Here is an 18,455-nt window from a genome sequence, read left to right on the forward strand (position 1 = left end):
GTGTTCTCTGGGTAATTTTTACCAACACAGGTATTTGAACTAACCAAAGATGTTTTCAAATACAGGTGCTTAGATTTTATACTGTCTTACTTGTCCTTTTCTGACAACTTCTAGGTTAAACTAGTTAGTTTGTAAATCAATTGGTACTGTTTTCAAGACTGATAACAGGTTCTGCCTATATATCTAAATGTTAGATATTTAAAATGTGAGATGTGCCTAATTTCTATACCTCGTATATAAGGCTTATGCTGCCATAGTACAACTAAAATTCTAAAGATAGGACAAAATGATTTTAAAAGCCTTGTGCCATTCTTTAAGTTTATTTCAGTAATCAAATGTGCTCTATATGTACATACATCCAGGCTGGTTTAACTTCCTTTCTGATTGTGTTAATTACCTACATAGAAGCCAAAGCCAATTGGAATCATCAGAGCAAAAGGCGCCCAAGTCATGAGGCCACTGGAGATGAAGGGACACTTCTACACTGCCCCCCCTGGTAAGTCACCTGTCTTCCTGAGCAGGGAGGATATGGAGACCCAAACAAAATTGGTGTACAGTCTCAAATAGGAAAGTTAAAATTGAGGAAAAATCAGTCCTCCTGACTTTCCAAAGAAGGGAAAACTACTCAACCTACTTGACCAGCATGGCCCCGACTTATCCTAACAGGCAAAAGACACCAGTAAGCTATGGGGCTACTCCTGTGTCCCTAAAGTCTCTTTGGAGAGCTATTAATGACCTTCAAAATGAATCCTTAATTAAATTTTGGCCATCTGCATGGTCTTAAACACTCAGAAAGAAATGTATAACCAAAGATTTAAAAATATATTTGTACAGCCTTTAATGGCACCCAATAGCTCTCTATTATCTAGGTTAAATGTTGTGTATATGTTTCTGAAAACTCTGCTAATGTTTTGTCTGTTTTACAAGCCATGTTGAATACTACTGTACCATTTAATGAACAGTTCTGGAAGAAAATCTGAGCTAGCTCATCTGCAGATGGTCCTGATACAATACAAGCCTGTCAACCTAAATTCCTTCAGCCTCAAAAAGAACCAGTTTGCTGTGTGCTCACTTCTCATTAATTCCTTACATTTATTCTTTCTCCCCAGTGTTGTCTTCCAAGACTATCTTCCTACACTCTGTGGTTCATTGAAATAGTCCCCCTCTCTTGGAGAGACTGTCTAACTGCAACAAATCCCCGCATCATGTCCCATTCAGCAGGAAGTAGCAAATGATCTGATATCTTTATCCCAGTCCCCTAAAGCAGTTGGAGTGCCTTCTCATGAGAGGGAGAAATAAAAGGGGATTCAATCTACTCTACCTACAACAAGGAGGACTATGCCAAGCCCTGGGAGAGCAATGTTGCTTTTATATCAAAAACTCAGGTATCATGAGAAATAGCTTGGCCATGGTCTACAAGAAACTAGAGAAAGGGGCTAAAGCTAGACAGCAGAATCAAAATTGGTATAAATCAATGTTTGATTGGTCCCCATGGCTAACAATCTTGTTCTCAGCCCTAGCTGGACCCGTGACTCTATAATCAATAAACTAACCTCTTTTGTCGGGGAATGAATTAACACAGTACAACTCATGGTGCTAAGAACCCAGTACCCTCCTTTACAACCTCTTCCCTAATGAAGGCCCAAGATTGGGTCCTCTTTTTTTTTTTTTTAATATTTTATTTACTTATTTGAGAGTGACAGACACAGAGAGAAAGCTAGATAGAGGGAGAGAGAGAGAGAATGGGCGTGCCAGGGCCTCCAGCCTCTGCAAACGAACTCCAGATGCGTGCACCCCCTTGTGCATCTGGCTAACGTGGGACCTGGGGAACCGAGCCTCGAACCAGGGTCCTTAGGCTTCACAGGCAAGCGCTTAACCGCTAAGCCATCTCTCCAGCCCAGATTGGGTCCTCTTAAGTTACAAGCAGAGGGGGGAATGAAGGACTCAGGAACCAGAAGAATGCCATGACAGGCTTCAGAGTCACCAGTATGCCTAAGTTTCTGTTTCCCAGCAAGGTTTAAATAAGAATTTAACAGTTACTAAAAAAGATCACAAATTGTTTATGCCATACATTTCTATAGTCATAGGACAAGTTGCTTAAGTTCCTCAAACACACATAGCCAATCACAATAAAGGTTACCTAATCTGCTTGAAATTCCCCTAGGCCCCTGCCCACCAGCTCTGCCCCCCAGCATCCTAAGCCTATCAGAAAAATACAAGTGCAGTTACTGCTTAAATCTACCAATTATGTAACCATTCCCTTCTTTGTTCAAATCCCTATAAAAAACCTACCCCACTGCTGCTCAGAGCTCTTACATGGATCCACTGCATTGGTGAAGACAAGAGTCTGAGCTTAAGTCTGAAATAAAGCTCCTTGCCTTTGCATATGTATTTGGTTCTCCTTGGTGGTCACTGGAGGCACCGAGAACTGAGCATAACATTGTTGAACACTTGCCTGTGAAGCCTAAGGACCCCAGTTCAAAGATCAATTCCCCAGAACCCATGTTAGCCAAATGCACAAGTGGGCGCACACATCAGCAGTTCATTTGCAGTGGCTGGAAGCCCTGGCATGCCCATTCTCTCTCTCTCTCTCCCTCTCTCTCTCTCTCTCTCTCTCTCTCAATCTCTCTCTCTGCCTCTTTCTCTCTCTGTCTGTCACTCTCAAATACATAAATAAAAATTAAAAAATTTAAAAAACAAAAAATAAAACGATTCTTTAGTAGAGAATAAAGTCAGCATAGGTTAAATTGGATAAGGGTTATTAATTTAGGGAGAGTTTGATGGATATAGACCCTCTTTATAGGCAAAGGCTACTAGGAACTTGACATTGGAGAGCATAAGCACACATTTTTTTAAGCACAGATACATCATACAATCTATGAATTCTATTCACCCTCATTAGTCAAGGAGCTTGCTTTCCAAAATTGCATCTACCATCAGGACAGATCAAAATGTCCTTGCATTAGAGCATACATATTGAATCATCATTTCCTAGATCCTATATTCTACCTTTCTTTTATGTCATGCATTTTCAGTACATTTCATGGGAATGCCAGACAGGTAATCTTCTCATGCTTGTTCATTTGAAAAAGCATTATATTTTTTAATATTTTTTTTATCTGATCAATAATTTGGCCAAATTTAGATGATTCATTATGCAATAAATTATAAGTCAGTATAAAGGAATGAAACTCTCATAATGACAATAAATCAGTACATAATGATTGAAATGGAAAACAAAATGCTTTGTGAGCATAGATTTGAAATGTGTTGGTAAACACTAGAAGGAATCGAAAAAGTGGCAATTTTTAGGGATTAAAACTGATAACAGGAAGGTGGTGTGTGATTTATGAGTCAGGATGGAGATTTGCTAAGACATACTTGAATTTAGGATTTCAAAGATACCTCTCCACTACTTTCTAGCATTTGAGAAATTTGGCACTAATCTGAATCTTGCATAACATGATTCCAGGAATCCTATTATGAATTTAATTCATATTCTCTCTCTCTTTCTCTCTCTCTCTCTCTCTCTCTTTCTCTCTCTCTCTCTATATATGTATGTGTATATATATATATATATATATATGTATATATATATATATATGTTGAAGTACTGACTGCCTAGTACCTGAGGATGTGATTATATCTAAAACTAGTGGGTCTATACACAAGTGATTAAATTCAAAGGAAATCATTTCAGTGGGTCTTAATGTAAAGTGACTGGTGTATTTGATAGTAAAAGCAATTTAGAAACAAGGAATCACTGCCAAAAAAAAAAAAAAAAAAAAAAAAAAAAAAAACCATGGAGAGAATATGACCCTGTGAAAACCAAGAAAAGACTGCAGAATGAATCAGTCAATCAGCAACTTAGTCTCAGACTACCAGGCACCAGAAGTGTAAGAAAATAAATTACCTTTGTTTAAGACACATGTTGTGTAACACATCCCCTGAACTGAAGTATTCCCTCCTGAAAAAGGAAGGAGGCTCTGGAGATTCAGGAAGTCAAGCCTGAGAGACCTAAAATTTAAAAAGTCACATGACCACTCCCCAAGGTTATAAGAATGATTAAGGGCAGGCTTTGACCAATGTTAATTAGACATTGAGACATTTATCTCCTCCTGGGGGTTGGTGGTCAGGAAGGAAGCTCAGAAGTCTCAAGAAGTCAACAAGCCTGGGGAATGGTTGCAAGAACACACCCTATGGCTATGCAAATGGAAAACAACCACTTACGGATGGGACTCTCCCTTTGAGCTGCTGGCAAGTGCAGTGTGCTATAGATTCTCCAACCAGTTCTATCTATTCTGGGGTGGGCTTTTCAGTGATGGAGCAACCTGTGAGTGGTCCATTGCTCCTGTAAGCAACCACTCACCATGCTTTGTAAGTAACCCACATAATCTCACTGGTTCACTAAAACTAGTTTGGTGTAATCACTCTTTGGTCTGGCATCTGTGCCCAGTCTGGGGTGAAGATGTGTTCCTGTTGTGTTATTAAAAAAAAAAAAAAAAAAAAAAAGACTAAAAGTAGAACTGATTCACTGAGTTACTATAAAAGTTAATTGCTGAGGAACTAAAACTTATCTTTGTTAGCAGATGGAGAAATCCCAAATAAGGACCTGTCCCAAAAGGGCTCAAATAAGAAGAAAAGACAGTTTAGGCCAAAACAAAGGGGCCTGACTTCAGAAATGATTGCTATACAAATTGAATCATCTTGGCTATGAAAATTATACAATAAAAATAAAATCTCAGCTCAGGGCCAAAGCTGCTTTGTAGGGCTACCTTAAGCTTCTTGGTCCATGGGTAATAAACTTCTCTACTTTCACTCATTCTGGAATTGGAGTGATCTTTCCAGAAAATTTCTACATCTCTAGAGGCCCCAGCAAGATTTTCTTTTGCCACAACCCAGTTGCTCAGGAAGGACTGCTGCTCCTGAGCCTCCCAGGCTGCCAAAGGTCCCTGGAACTGGGATGCACACATCCCTGACATGACTGCATGTCCCCTTCCAGGTGTCCCAAGGAGTCTGTGAAGCCCAGGACCAGTGTTCCTAAACAGAAGGAGATGAAGCTTAGTCAGATGTCTAGACCATGTAAGAATTCCCCTGGGAAACTGGAAACTGGATTATAACTAGTCACATCTGGAGTTGCTGACATGGACTGGACTGATTCCTGCAAGAGGATGAATCCCTGATCCTCAAAAGTGCTGCAATGTGATGACCCTATTTCCCTCAGGTGTCAGGTTGTACCATGGTATGCAGTATGGATAACTAGCTAGACAAGGTCTGATATTGCTCTGGTCTCTATAATGATCTCAGTCAGGGTTATGAATACAATTAGATTAAAAAATGTTTAAACCCTGACTAAATAATCAAGTAAACATATAAGGGAGAGATGGCCATCTGTAGTCTATATGAAAAGTGCACCTAATATGAATGTATGTACAAGTATGCATGTGGCTCACAGCCCCAAGGCTACAGAATGGCTTTATCTTTGTGTCTGTTCCGCAGCACTGACACAGTGGGAAATTCATTGTGGGGGATGTCCTCCACCAAGCCCACTGTCCTAGGCTGCATAGTCAAAAACAAACCATAGTTCAGGAGGGAATATTCAGGAGATTCTTATACTAAGATGACACCAAGAAAACTAAAGGTCTCTGTAAATTAGAAAGACCAGCTTTTACTGTTAAATGGCCCCCATAGGAAACACTAAAAAATAACTAAGATTATAGACAGGGAAAAATGCAAGATTCTCCTATCTTAAGTTATAAAATGGCAAGATCAGGGAGCTACCCTGTAGCCCAGAGAGGAATACAAAACTATCCTTGGGTAGGGGGGAAGGGTCAACTAAAGTCAAAACAGAAGCTTCAAGGCCAGAGATTGTCCCCACACAGCTGCCTCCTATCACACTGTCCAGTAATGAGGTACTGGCTGGCAAAAATTTAAATTGGCAAAAACCCAAGGCCACAGGAAAGGGGGGTAGGGAGGGAGATAATGTTGTCTGGGATACTGGGAAATTCTACCACTCTGGAGCCTGACACTGAAAAAAATATATAAATGATAAAAAAAAAAAGACAATCCAATATAAAAGTCTCACTGCAATGTTTTACAAATGCTTCTAAGCTAAGTGAATGTGATAAAGGTCACTCAAGCCCTAAACCCAACAATATACCAAACAGAAGAGGAGGGGAAGCCCCTCCACACTTGCAGAGAAGGGTTATCCTGTCCTACTGTGTTCCCCAGTGACAAAAGGTCAGTCAAAAATAGCTAAATTCTGGGGCTAATTCCATGCTATTGCTAGAAACCTGGGGAAACTCTTGATCTCATATGCTACAGCTAGGACAGCTATCCAAGGTAAAGACAAAATAGGGACTAAACATGAGCTGTCACCTGCAATTGTAATATGTCTCTTAGTGCTTCCCCTGTAGAGCTTGACCTCCATGATGATCAGATGGCCCTGGAATAGGAGGGGGAAACTGACATACAAGTTTCATTGGACAGGGAGTCAAGGCCCAAACCTCTCTAGGCTTATGCCATCCCCAGGGAAATCCCTCATGACTCTGCTTTCTTGGCTTCCCTGCCTTGCAGAGCCAGGGGGGGTCTACAGGCACAGGGAATCTCAGGGTCCTGGTCCCAACATGATGACGGATGAGTCCCAAATTACTGTGGACAGATGGGGACTTCTTATAAGACATGTGTAACTGCTTTAAGTTTACTTTATCTCTCAATGCTTCTATGGAACTACTAAAAGACAATAGCCCCAAGGTTTGTGTTTAGATTGAGAAATGCTTAATACTGACTTTGTCAGAAATTTTTTAAAAGTTCTAATAATGTTCTAATATGCTTTCATATATTTATTTATTTATTTGAGAAAGTCAAAGAGGCAGATAGAGGGAGAGAGGAAGAGAGAAAGAAAAATTAGGCACATAAGGGCCTCTACCCCCTGCAAATGAACTTCAGGTACATGTGCCATCCTTGTGCATCTGACTTATGTGGGTCCTGGGGAATCGAACCTAGGTCCTTTGACTTTGCAGGCAAGTGCCTTAACCATTAAGCTATCTCTCTAGCTCCTGCTTTCATGTTTCTAAAATATGCATTATAGAAAGTTAATAAAAAGACATTCCAAAACTCAACAAATGACAAAATCTATATGCATATTGTGAATAAATAATGTAAGTCAAGTCTGGTCTACTATTTTATAAAAGATTATTTTTCAAAGAGTCTTTTGAGGGCAAAAATAAAACATTTAAATGGCCATATTAAAATGTTTTATGATAAGGACAATAAATTTTTTGCTGGTAATTATAATGAGAAAAGCTAGATAAAAAGATAAACTAAAAAACTTTAAGTATTAGATATTAAATACTTGATAAAAATATTGGTATCAAATGGTTACACAGATTATGTAGATAAAGTTATGAAAAACTCAAATAAAAGGTTTAAAGACAAACTTGAGTAAGTTTTAAAGTACTTAATCAGATTACAGACTACTTCACATTAAGATGTGTATTAACCTAGAGTTTGTATTAGAGTAACAAAGGTTGGCCCTAGCTGGTTGTAGGATATTATGATATTTAGGTTGTAAATTTAAAACTTTAACTTAATGATATTAATCTGATCATAATAATAGGTATAAGGTTGTAAAAGCCTGGCTTAAAAGTTTTCAAACAAGTTTGTTATGTTCCTCTATTCATCAACCATATAATAGTTAATAAGATTATCATATATATTTTAAAAATGCTGTAAACTGTCTTGTTCATGCTGTTTTACTGGGTAATTATCACTGAGATTATTGTCTTAAGTCTTATAAAAGGTGATTTCATCATTGTGACTTTGGAAAACAAAAGAAACTCCTGTTCTAGGAAAGCCTGCAATATACAAACAATGTTAATATAGTTTGTCTAGGCTTCATATATTCTACCAGTCATAAATACTGCCTTAAGTTAAACTTAAAAATGGTTCAATGATTAAAGGTGGTTAATACAAAAAAAACTTCATGTTTATCATAATGTTTCTAATATATATTAAAATCAGACTAATATAGGTCAACAATGACCAGGTTTGACTTTATTCTTAAGCTATATATAGTCAGTCTCAGTCAAGGTTTTACTTAAGTAATTGTCTCATTTCTTGTTTCTTAAGTTCATTGCTTATAGATATATTAATACTTAAGACATGTTCCCTACTCTAGAAAAATGATCTTAAATGTTGCTGTTCTGCTTCCAGTTTGTGTGGTAATTGGTACCCACACTGGTATACAGACTAGCTAAAGTTGTTTTCAAACACAGGTGCCAAATTTTTGTACTGTCTTCTCTTTTCCTGACATACACTTTCTAGATCAAATCAATTAATTTAAATTTATAGATAAAATATAATTTCCAGGGCTGCTAATATGTACTGCCTATACTTATAATGGACAGATTCTTAAATATTTTATTTTTATTTATTTATTTGACAGAGAAAGAGAAAGAGAGAGAGAGATTGGGCACACCAGGGCCTCCAGCCACTGCAAACGAACTCCAGACATGTGCGCCCCCTTGTGCATCTGGCTAACGTGGTTCCTGGGGAATTGATCCTGGGTCCTTTGGCTTTGCAGGCAAACACCTTAACCACTAAGCAATCCCTCCAGCCCCATAGCAGAAAGATTCTTAAAAGATAAAATATGTATGTTTTCTATGTTCCAGATGTAGCTTACACTGTCACCTGACAACTGAACTTAAATGCTAATCAAAATGATTTTAAACTATTATGTCATTTTCTGACCAAATCTGCTTTGCTAACCAGATACGTTCTGTACTTTTTAAGGTTTCTGCTCCTAGGTCAGAAAGCCATAGGAGACGATGGGACACTTAATAACTACTAGCCTCAGGTAAGTTGCCTATCTTCTTAATCAGGGAAGACATGATGACCCAGAGATGGACTCCAAATCAATGTATCTACAACAGGAAAGTCACATTGGAGGAAAATGAGTCCTCCAGGCTTCTCAAAAGAGGGAAGGCTACTTGGTCAGCATAGCATTGACTTATGCTAGCAGATGACGATGCTAAGAGTCATAGAAATCCTCACAGGTCCCTAAAGTCTCTCCTACAGAGCCATGAATGACTTCTTAAGTATAATAAATACATAGTTAATTTTTGCTGCCTACATGATCTTTAACACCCAATAAAAATATAACTATAAGATATAATATAAACCAAGATTCAGACAAATAGACTGCCCTGCCTGATGCTGGTTTACAGTACTAAATTATTTTTTTTTAGACTTTTTAAAAAATTTTTAATTTATTTATTTGAGAGTGACAGACAGAGAAAGAAAGACAGATAGAGGGAGAGAGAGAGAATGGGCGTGCCAGGGCCTCCAGCCTCTGCAAACGAACTCCAGACGCGTGCACCCCCTTGTGCATCTGGCTAACGTGGGACCTGGGGAACCGAGCCTCGAACTGGTGTCCTTAGGCTTCACAGGCAAGCGCTTAACTGCTAAGCCATCTCTCCAGCCCAGTACTAAATTATTAACTCATACCATCTGCCTCTGGCTGGCTCTGATTAATCAGCCACTGTTTGCCTTTAAATCAAAGATCCAAAATTATCCTCACTGATTATGTTTACCTGATAGTTATTGATTTGTATTAGTTCAATCTCTCCTTGATATGGCTTATTAAAAGAAGATATATCACTAAGTACACTAAGATCTCATTTAGGGAAAATATAGAGCCTAGCCCTAAGATATAAAATCGGCCATCAGCCATGTGTGGAGTGGCACATGCCTTTAATCCCAGCACTTGGGAGGCAGAAGTAGGAGGATTGCCATGAGTTAGAGGCCACATTGAAACTCCATAGTGAATTCCAGGTCAGCCTGGGCTAGAGTGAAACCCTACCTTGAAAATCTAAAAATGAAAAAAAAAGATATAAAATCAATTTAAAATTCTGGCTGCTTATATTTGCTTATACTGGTGGTGGTTGTTTGATTGTATCTCTTTCCTTAGATTTAGAAAGGTAAGCCATATTTTCCTGCCAATGATGATGCTCCCTTAAAATTTGTAACACAAGGGGACCCACCCTTGGAAAATTTGGCCAATATCCATCAGCCAAGTGATACAAACTTAACACACCAGAATAAAAAAAGACAGTATCCTCAGCCAATTGTAACAGTTAACAGGTCACCAGGGATCTAGAGGATCCCCTCAAATCAAGCTCTGGAGGACATCTGCCCCTGCCAAAAAGACTGTGGCCCTGCTCCATGCATGACAGAAGCCTGAAGACTTCAACATGAGATGCCAAAAAATTAGACTCATGGGTAAGATCCTAGCTCCTTCCATTTGCTGGACCAACCACCTCACTTGATAACCTCATGATATCCATAAACAAATAAAAAAATAATCTTTGTTTCCAAGAGACTTTTATGTCATTCACTCATGAACAGGTAAATTTCTTTACTATTGCCTCATACTACATCCTTTTTCTTCCACAGGCATATCTGTCTCTTTTTGAGGAATGTGCTATAACTGCCTACCTCTAACTGCAGGAATGTCTGGTGATATTCTTCTCATAATAAGATTAGTCAAAGTCACTCCAGCTGACTAATTGTATACAGAGAAGACCCTTCTGACTCTTTGTTTTATTATAATAATTATATTGATTTGCCATCCATATATTTAAAGACAATAATCATAAACCAGTTCCTACAACTATAAAGTAAATATAAAATTTAACAGTAATTATGTCAACATTTCTAATGACAACTGACACATGCTTGGCCCTCAAGGTTATGCTTACCCAAGACTCTAGAGGCCTTAAGCTGATGTACCCCAGACCTTGGGCCTGACCCCCTATATGAACTACATAGGGACACTGGCTACCTCCTTTAATGGGCCTCTCATAATAATTATGCTGAGACTTATGTTAAAATCCTATGTTCTAAATGCTCTGTCCAGATTCATCCAATCTAGGATAAAATAATTAAAATGTAGGTGATATGCCAGGTATACTAGCCATTACTTGCAAATCATAAGGTGGTACGATAATAAAGAAGGAATGTTTTAGGAAAAAAGCTAAAATTTGAACTGATTCACAGAGTCACTGTAAGAGTTAACTGCTAAGGAGCTAAAACTTATCTTTGTCAGAAGATGGAAAAATCCCAATCAAGGACCTGTCAAGAAGAGGTCCAAAGGGATGATAAGAAGGAAAGACAGTTTAGGCCAGAAAAAAAAAAAAAAAGTAAAATGAAGTTCACTTTTAGGTTGGCCTGACTACAAAGCCTCAATCTAAAGCAATGTTACAAAGCCATAGTAACAAAAACAGCATGGCACTGGCATAAGAACAGAAACATAAACCAACATAACAGACCTGAAGACTCAGAACTTAGGTCAAGTAACTACAGCTATGTGATATTTTACAAAGGTGTCAATAATATACACTGGAGAAAGCACCATCTTCAACAAATGGTATTGGACAAATTGGATGACCATATGTAGAAAAATGAAACTAAACCAACTCACCTATCCATACACAAAACATTAAGTACAAGTGGATTAAAGACCTCAACTCTTCTCCTACTGGAGGAAAAATTTTGGAGACACTCCATGAGTAGAGAAAGGCTTCCTGAACAGAATCCCAGTAGTCCAGGAAATTAAACAATCACTCATACTACATCCTTTTAGTATGAGATCTCATGAAGCTAAAAAGCTTTTTCATAGACAAACACACCATAAGTAGACCCAAAAGATTACTCACTGAATGGAAGAAAATGTTTGCCAGCTAGACCATTGACAGAAGCCTAGTATCTAGGATCTATAAAGAACTCAAGAATCTAAACAATAAAAAAAATCAAACAACCCACCCCAAAAGTGGTTCAGAGAACTGAGGATTTCTCAAGGAAGAATTAAAAATGCCTAACACACACTTAAGAAAATGTTCAACATCCCTAACCAGTAGGGAAATGAAAAGTAAAATAACCATGAGATTTCACCTTACTCCAGTAAGGATGGTAATCATTAAAAAATCTAACAACAACAAATGTTGGCAAGGATGTGGGGAAAGAGGAACCCTCCCCCACTGTTGGTGGGAATATAAACTTGTACAACCATTATAAAAATCAATTTGGAGTTTCCTGAATAGGATGAACATAGAGCTACCAATAGACCCAGTTGTTCCCTTACTGGACATTTATCCTAAATGCTCTGTATCAATACATGTTTACCATGTTTACAGCTGCTCAATTCATTACAGGTAAGACCTGGAATCAACGAATATGCCTATTATTGGATGAATGGATAATGAAGTTGTGGTGCATTTACACAATGAAATTCTACTCAGCAGTAAGAAAAAAAATGATACATTGAAATTTGTAGAAAAATGGACAGACTTGGGACAGATCATAAGCAGCAAACATACATAATCACAGAAAGACAAACACTGCATGGTGTCACTTATCTGCAGTTCCTAACCTGGACCTGCTTGAGTAGTTGTCATACCCCATAGGCAACTCAAGGCCTAGAATATAGGGGTCGAAGGGTCTGGGGGAAGAGGAAGGGAGGAATAAATATAAAAGTTAAATCCAAAATGTGCTGATACCATAGAAACCTTTATACTTGGAGATAGTGTAAGATATACCCTCAATAGGAGAAAGGGGAAAGCACCTAAAAAGTAGGGCTATGGTGAGAGTGGTATAAAGTTCAGGCTTAAGAGAATTTTTTTTTTTTCTGTCTCTGACCTGTAACTCCTAATGCCAGAGATTGCTTGGTACCCACATTGGGTTGTTGATTGGAGAGACCTACAAGGTCCCCATATCAAGACATCTTTCTGTCAAAGCACTGGATTATCTGCCTGAGGCAAAAGCTAACACCCTATTGCTGAAACACCATATGCTGCTGACACAGATCATGGAGAAACTTGGCTGGAATTCAGAAGAAAGCCAGCACCCAGACAGTTAGCCTGTCTAGTGTTGTAATGTGCAATATGAGTTACTAGGGGAAAATGGCCAACAACAGTCTGAGCAACTAGACGTCTAAGCTACCTAGAAGCAAACATCCTGACATGATGTACAGGCCAGTGCATTAGTCGCACACAGGTTCAGTAGGTAACCAATAGCTTTCTGATTGGCTAAGAGATTCACTTAGTGGAATGGAAGCCATACCTAGAATTGGAAACCAGATCAGAATCCTATGGCTACGAAGATTATGTTCTTCAGTGTCAAGCTCTCACTAGTCTTGGGCTAAAAGTGGGGTTACATATATCACATTCTCCCTAAATTAATAATGATTATCCCACTTAAACTATGCTGACTTCACTGCTCTTCTTTTTCAGAAGGTTGCAAGACCAGAATAAACTACCCCTCTCACTTCAGCCAAGCCACAGCTGAATCCACAGAGAAATTGGGGAGATGTGTAAGAGTGCTGCTTCCATTCTGTTCCTGATAATCACCCACTGCAGCTCAGGGAATTTTGCAGAACAGCAGGTGGACAGATTGTAAGAGCCACAGTTTGAGACAACATACTCAGAAGTGTTCCCTCTTGCCTCCTCAAATAACTGACTACTACTCCCACAATGCATAAACCACAACCCCATGGAGAATACCTACAACCTCACTGAGGAGGTCTCCAACAGAATTGGGCCAGGGATGAGAGAAAAGACATGATGTATCCATAAAGTCATCTTGTTAATAATAATAATAACATTAAAAAAGAAATAGCAGTTACCAATGTTTGTTTCTTATTTTATAAGTGTTCTTCCCTACCAATGTTGTTTTATTCTTAATCAAGTGTGCTGTGAAATTCAAAATTATGATATAATATCAGAATAATTAGATTAAGTATTAGAAGAAGACATTTGTATTCCTAAATTTGGCTTGATAATGTTCAGTATCTAGACTTTATTATTCTCACCTTGAAAATATAGGTGATTTGTGGAGCTTTCATTCCTTCTTCATAATCTGGCCTAAAAATTAGAAGGTGGAGTGAATATTAATAAACAAAGAGACAATTTTTTGTATTTGTTGATCAAACATATGTAATTTTTTGCTTTATTGGTTACTTATCCAATTAACTACTAATTGGAAAATTCGACAAAGCTTTTCCCATTCATACGTGTCAAACACTGATAAAATTAAACCCTTTGTTGTACTTTTTGTATTATATAAGCACTAGATTGAAAATATTTGAATCACTCTCTGTATTTTATATACTTAATTTCAAATTTAATTTAGCAGTTAAATTTTGACTAAACCTGAAGTCAAGAGCATTCCAATATTTGAAAATTACTGTAATTGAAGTTGAGCCCTATTATAGTTTAAGTTTCAACAAATATAAACATCTTCCAGAAAGTTGTAGGAGAAATTTCTACTTATCTGAAATTATTTTCTAGCATATTATAACTCCAATTTTAACTTTCTCTACCAAAAGTTTATTTAATTTATAAATAAAAATAAACATAAATTAAGCCCTTAATTAGCTTTTTTCAACATAGTTGTTCTAATATTTATTTTCTACTGGATTGCCACTTAGTTTTATTTTTAAGTTCCAATTAAACAGACTTATAACTAAACATTTTTTGTTGCTTATTAAATATTTTATTTGGTAGACAAGGAATTTTTATAATGCTTTAAAGTAGAAACAGTAAAGTAAATCTTAAAAATCAAAGCTTTGGCTTCAAACTTAATGTTCTTTAGTCCAATAACTCCATACCTATAACAATAATTAAGGCAATTATCTTAAATAAAAAGATATAACACACACATAGATAGTCACATAAAATATATCAGAGGTGGTTATAATAGCACCTAAATGTTTATCAATGATTAATATGATTACATTCATTCACCACATTCTAACTTTGAGCACATGCTAGAGCTTAAGTCTATGTCTTTTAACACATTCATTGAAAAATTATTTCTTAGTACAGACAATCTATATGCATTTTATCTCTCCCTCTCTTCTTTCCCCACCCCTCACCTCCCTCCCTGTCCCTGTTCTTTCTTCACACTCCTTCTTTGAGGTGCTGTGTATCAAGCCCAGTGCCTTATTCATGCTGTGCTGCTGTTCTATCACTATTTTCCCAAGCCAAAAAATGCATTTTATGTACATTTTGGCTGACATATATAATATGCACATAGACATATATATAAATAAGTGTACATCTCCATGAATTCCCACATCCAAGTAGATGATAAAGAAATTACATAAAATCATGAAATGTTAAAAGTTTCTCATCCTGCTATTTAACCCTCTGTGTCCCCCAAAGTACTAACTATTTTGCTTTCACAAACTAGAGATTATTTTCCCCTATGTTTGTTGGTACTTAGAATTCACACTAAAATCTAAGTGGATTTGACATTATTATTTAGATGTTTTTTTTCTTTTTTTAATAATTTTTATTTTTATTTGTTTATTTTGGATAGAGACAGAAAGAGAGGGGGTGTTTGGGGAGGGAGAGAATGGGCATGCCAGGGCTTCCAGCCAATGAAAATGAACTCCAGATGCATGTGCCACCTTGTGCAGCTGGCTTATGTGGGTCCTGGGGAATTGAACCAAGGTCATTTGGCTTTGCAAGCTCCTTAACCTCTAAGCCATCTGTCTAGCCTGATGTTTTTATTTATATAACCTCAGTTCAAGGAGTGCTTGGTTCTTATAATTATGTATATATAAAAACTGTTTTGTTATTGTATGTTGTGATGAAGGAGCTAATAGGTGAAAGTTGGCAACATACATATTTATTTCAAAGTAACACACATTAGTGGTAACTTATTCTTATATTTTAGATATATTATGATAATTTTGCCAAAATTTAACATAATATAGATTTTTTTAAATGTTCCTCACAACCAAGCTTGTGAAGGAAAATGTAGTCCTTATCATGCTATAAAAATAGTTTTATTCACTGACTATAAAAACCTAAATAGAAGTTGATGAAATTTGAAGTATGGACTCATAATTCCACTGAAGTCAAAACCTCATTTGCAAGGATACAGTACTTCATACTTCTTCATATATTCTAGATATACTATTCCTATGTCCTGATTTAGATTTTTAATGTCAAATAGCCCACCAAACGTTTATTAAAGCGTTTTCATAATTATGTTTAGTGTTAATATTTTCACTATTCACTTTATTTTTATTAATAAATATAAAAGTAATTATATAATTAAGATATAGTAATTCTATTGGAATTGAACTGTAGCATCATGTGGAAATGTTTTTTTTTTAAGAAATTTCTACCTGATGAAAAGTATTGGATAGTATATTATAAGCCAACTTTTAACCAGTTATAAGTTAGTTAACTTAAATTCTATCTAAACATCTGATATCCTATTAATAAAATGAATATAATTAAAAGAGCATACACACATATGTATATATATATATATATATACACACACATGAATAAAAGAATAGACATAATGAAAAATGGCATGGCTTGGTAAGACTGAAAATATTTAAAGTTCTGGTTTGTAGTAAATATTTGACATGTAGTAAGCACTCTCATATTATCATTTAATTACGATTGAACAAGATGTGAGCACATGCTAGAGATGTATTGCTTAATTCCTACATTCTTACTTGTTCCCCATTAATGTATATGTCTCGTCTTAGTTCATAGCTTTTTGAAATATTTTGAAGTTTTTAAATCTGTCTAATTGCTTTGACTTTATTCTTTCCCAAGATAGTTTTAGGAAGTTAGAGATCCCTTGTATGTCTGCATGAGATTTAGAATTAGCTTTTCAACTTTTGTTTTAAGGTTTTTCAGAAAATATCATTTAAAAATGCCAGTTCTGATTCGCCTCGGGCCGCGGGCGGCGGTGCATGCCTCGAGGGTCGCTCGGCCCTCGCCCCGCCGGCATGCGCGCCTAAGCCTCCCTCCTGGGCTGGGATTGACGCGCAGGTTTTCTTCGTGGAAGCGACGTCGCCCCAACAGAATGCTCTAGGGGGACAGCTGGGGCGCTCGGCATCCCTGACGGGAATGTCTCGGATCTCTGGAGGCTCGGGCACCAAAAAGAAAATGACAACACTAGCAGAAAGGAGGAGGAGTGCTCCATCCCTTATCCTGGATAAAGCCTTGCAAAAAACGGCCTAGTGACCAGAGACAGTCCTTCTGCTAGCATTGACACTTGTGCATTTCGATCATCGTTTGTCTGCTCCAGTAGGACTTTACTGATTGATGGCCCAGTAGAACTCAAAAGAGGCCTACAGAGACAGGGGCAGCATCTTTTCTTATTCAATGATCTATTTGTTGCTGCCAAAATCAAATACAACAATAACTTTAAGATACAAAATAAAATAAAATTAACTGATATGTGGACAGCAAGCTGTGTGGATGAAGTGGGAGAAGGTAACACCAATGCCATGAAATCCTTTGTCTTGGGCTGGCCCACAGTGAACTTTGTGGCCACTTTTAGTTCTCCAGAACAAAAGGACAAATGGCTGTCTCTGCTTCAGAGATACATCAATCTAGAGAAAGAGAAGGACTTCCCGAACAGCATTCCCCTCAAAATCTTCGCCAAGGACATTGGTAATTGTGCCTATTTTAAAACTATAACAGTAACGAATTCAGATACAGCGAGTGAAGTTATCAGCATGTCATTACCAATGTTAGGGATAACTGGCTCTGAGAAAGATTACCAGCTATGGGTTAATTCTGGAAAAGAAGCAGCACCATATCCACTCATTGGGCATGAATATCTTTATGGAGTTAAAATGAGCCATCTCCGTGATACTGCCCTCCTGATACAGGGATCAAAGGATTCTGTCACTGCTTCCAACTTCCAAGAACCCTTCCTCATGGAACAGCTGCCCCGAGAGATGCAGTGCCAGTTCATCTTGAAGCCCAGCCTCTTGGCAACAGCCCAGCAGCTGAGTGATTCAGGCCAGAAGGCATTTAAAAGGAGAAGATCTATTATCAACTGGGCCTTTTGGTGAGGCTCTAGCACTCACCTGGACAACTTGCCTATGTCACCAACGTCTCCTATGCCAGGACAGCTCTCTGGAGTTCCTGTACCAGATTTATGTGAGAATGACAATCTGCCCAAGCCTATTTTAGATATGCTTTCCTTTCTTAATCAAAAAGGCCCACTCACAAAAGGCATCTTCAGGCAGTCGGCCAATATAAAATCCTGTAGAGAGCTAAAAGAGAAACTGAATTCTGGAGTCGAAGTACATCTAGACTGTGAATCTATTTTTGTAATAGCATCTGTCTTAAAGGTAGGGAAAGTTCACCCTCTGCAACCCTGTCATTTAGGTCTGGAGTAAGATACATAATTTGTATCATTATAAATATTATTCCTATCTGAAAAGAAGCATGATAGATTTAAAAGTGTTAAAAAAACATTGCACAAAGTCACCATTAGACTTTAAAAGCCACAGTAATGATACGACACATCAGATATGCTTGAGTTTCCTTGGTTTCCTTCTACAGTAGGTAACTCATCTTCACCTCCAACGTCCCTAGCACAAAAATCAGATTTATGATAAGATTTAACAG

The 18,455-nt window shown here is 37.5% G+C and overlaps 1 pseudogene; it reads left to right on the top strand.

Annotated features, from left to right (window-relative positions):
* The window catches only part of LOC101603883, a 46,107-nt pseudogene extending 27,884 nt beyond the window's left edge, over positions 1–18,223 (top strand).
* Positions 18,224–18,455: the final 232 nt, after the last annotated feature.

The sequence above is a fragment of the Jaculus jaculus genome, chromosome 1 (genome assembly GCF_020740685.1).
Source record: "Jaculus jaculus isolate mJacJac1 chromosome 1, mJacJac1.mat.Y.cur, whole genome shotgun sequence".
Lineage (NCBI taxonomy): Eukaryota > Metazoa > Chordata > Mammalia > Rodentia > Dipodidae > Jaculus > Jaculus jaculus.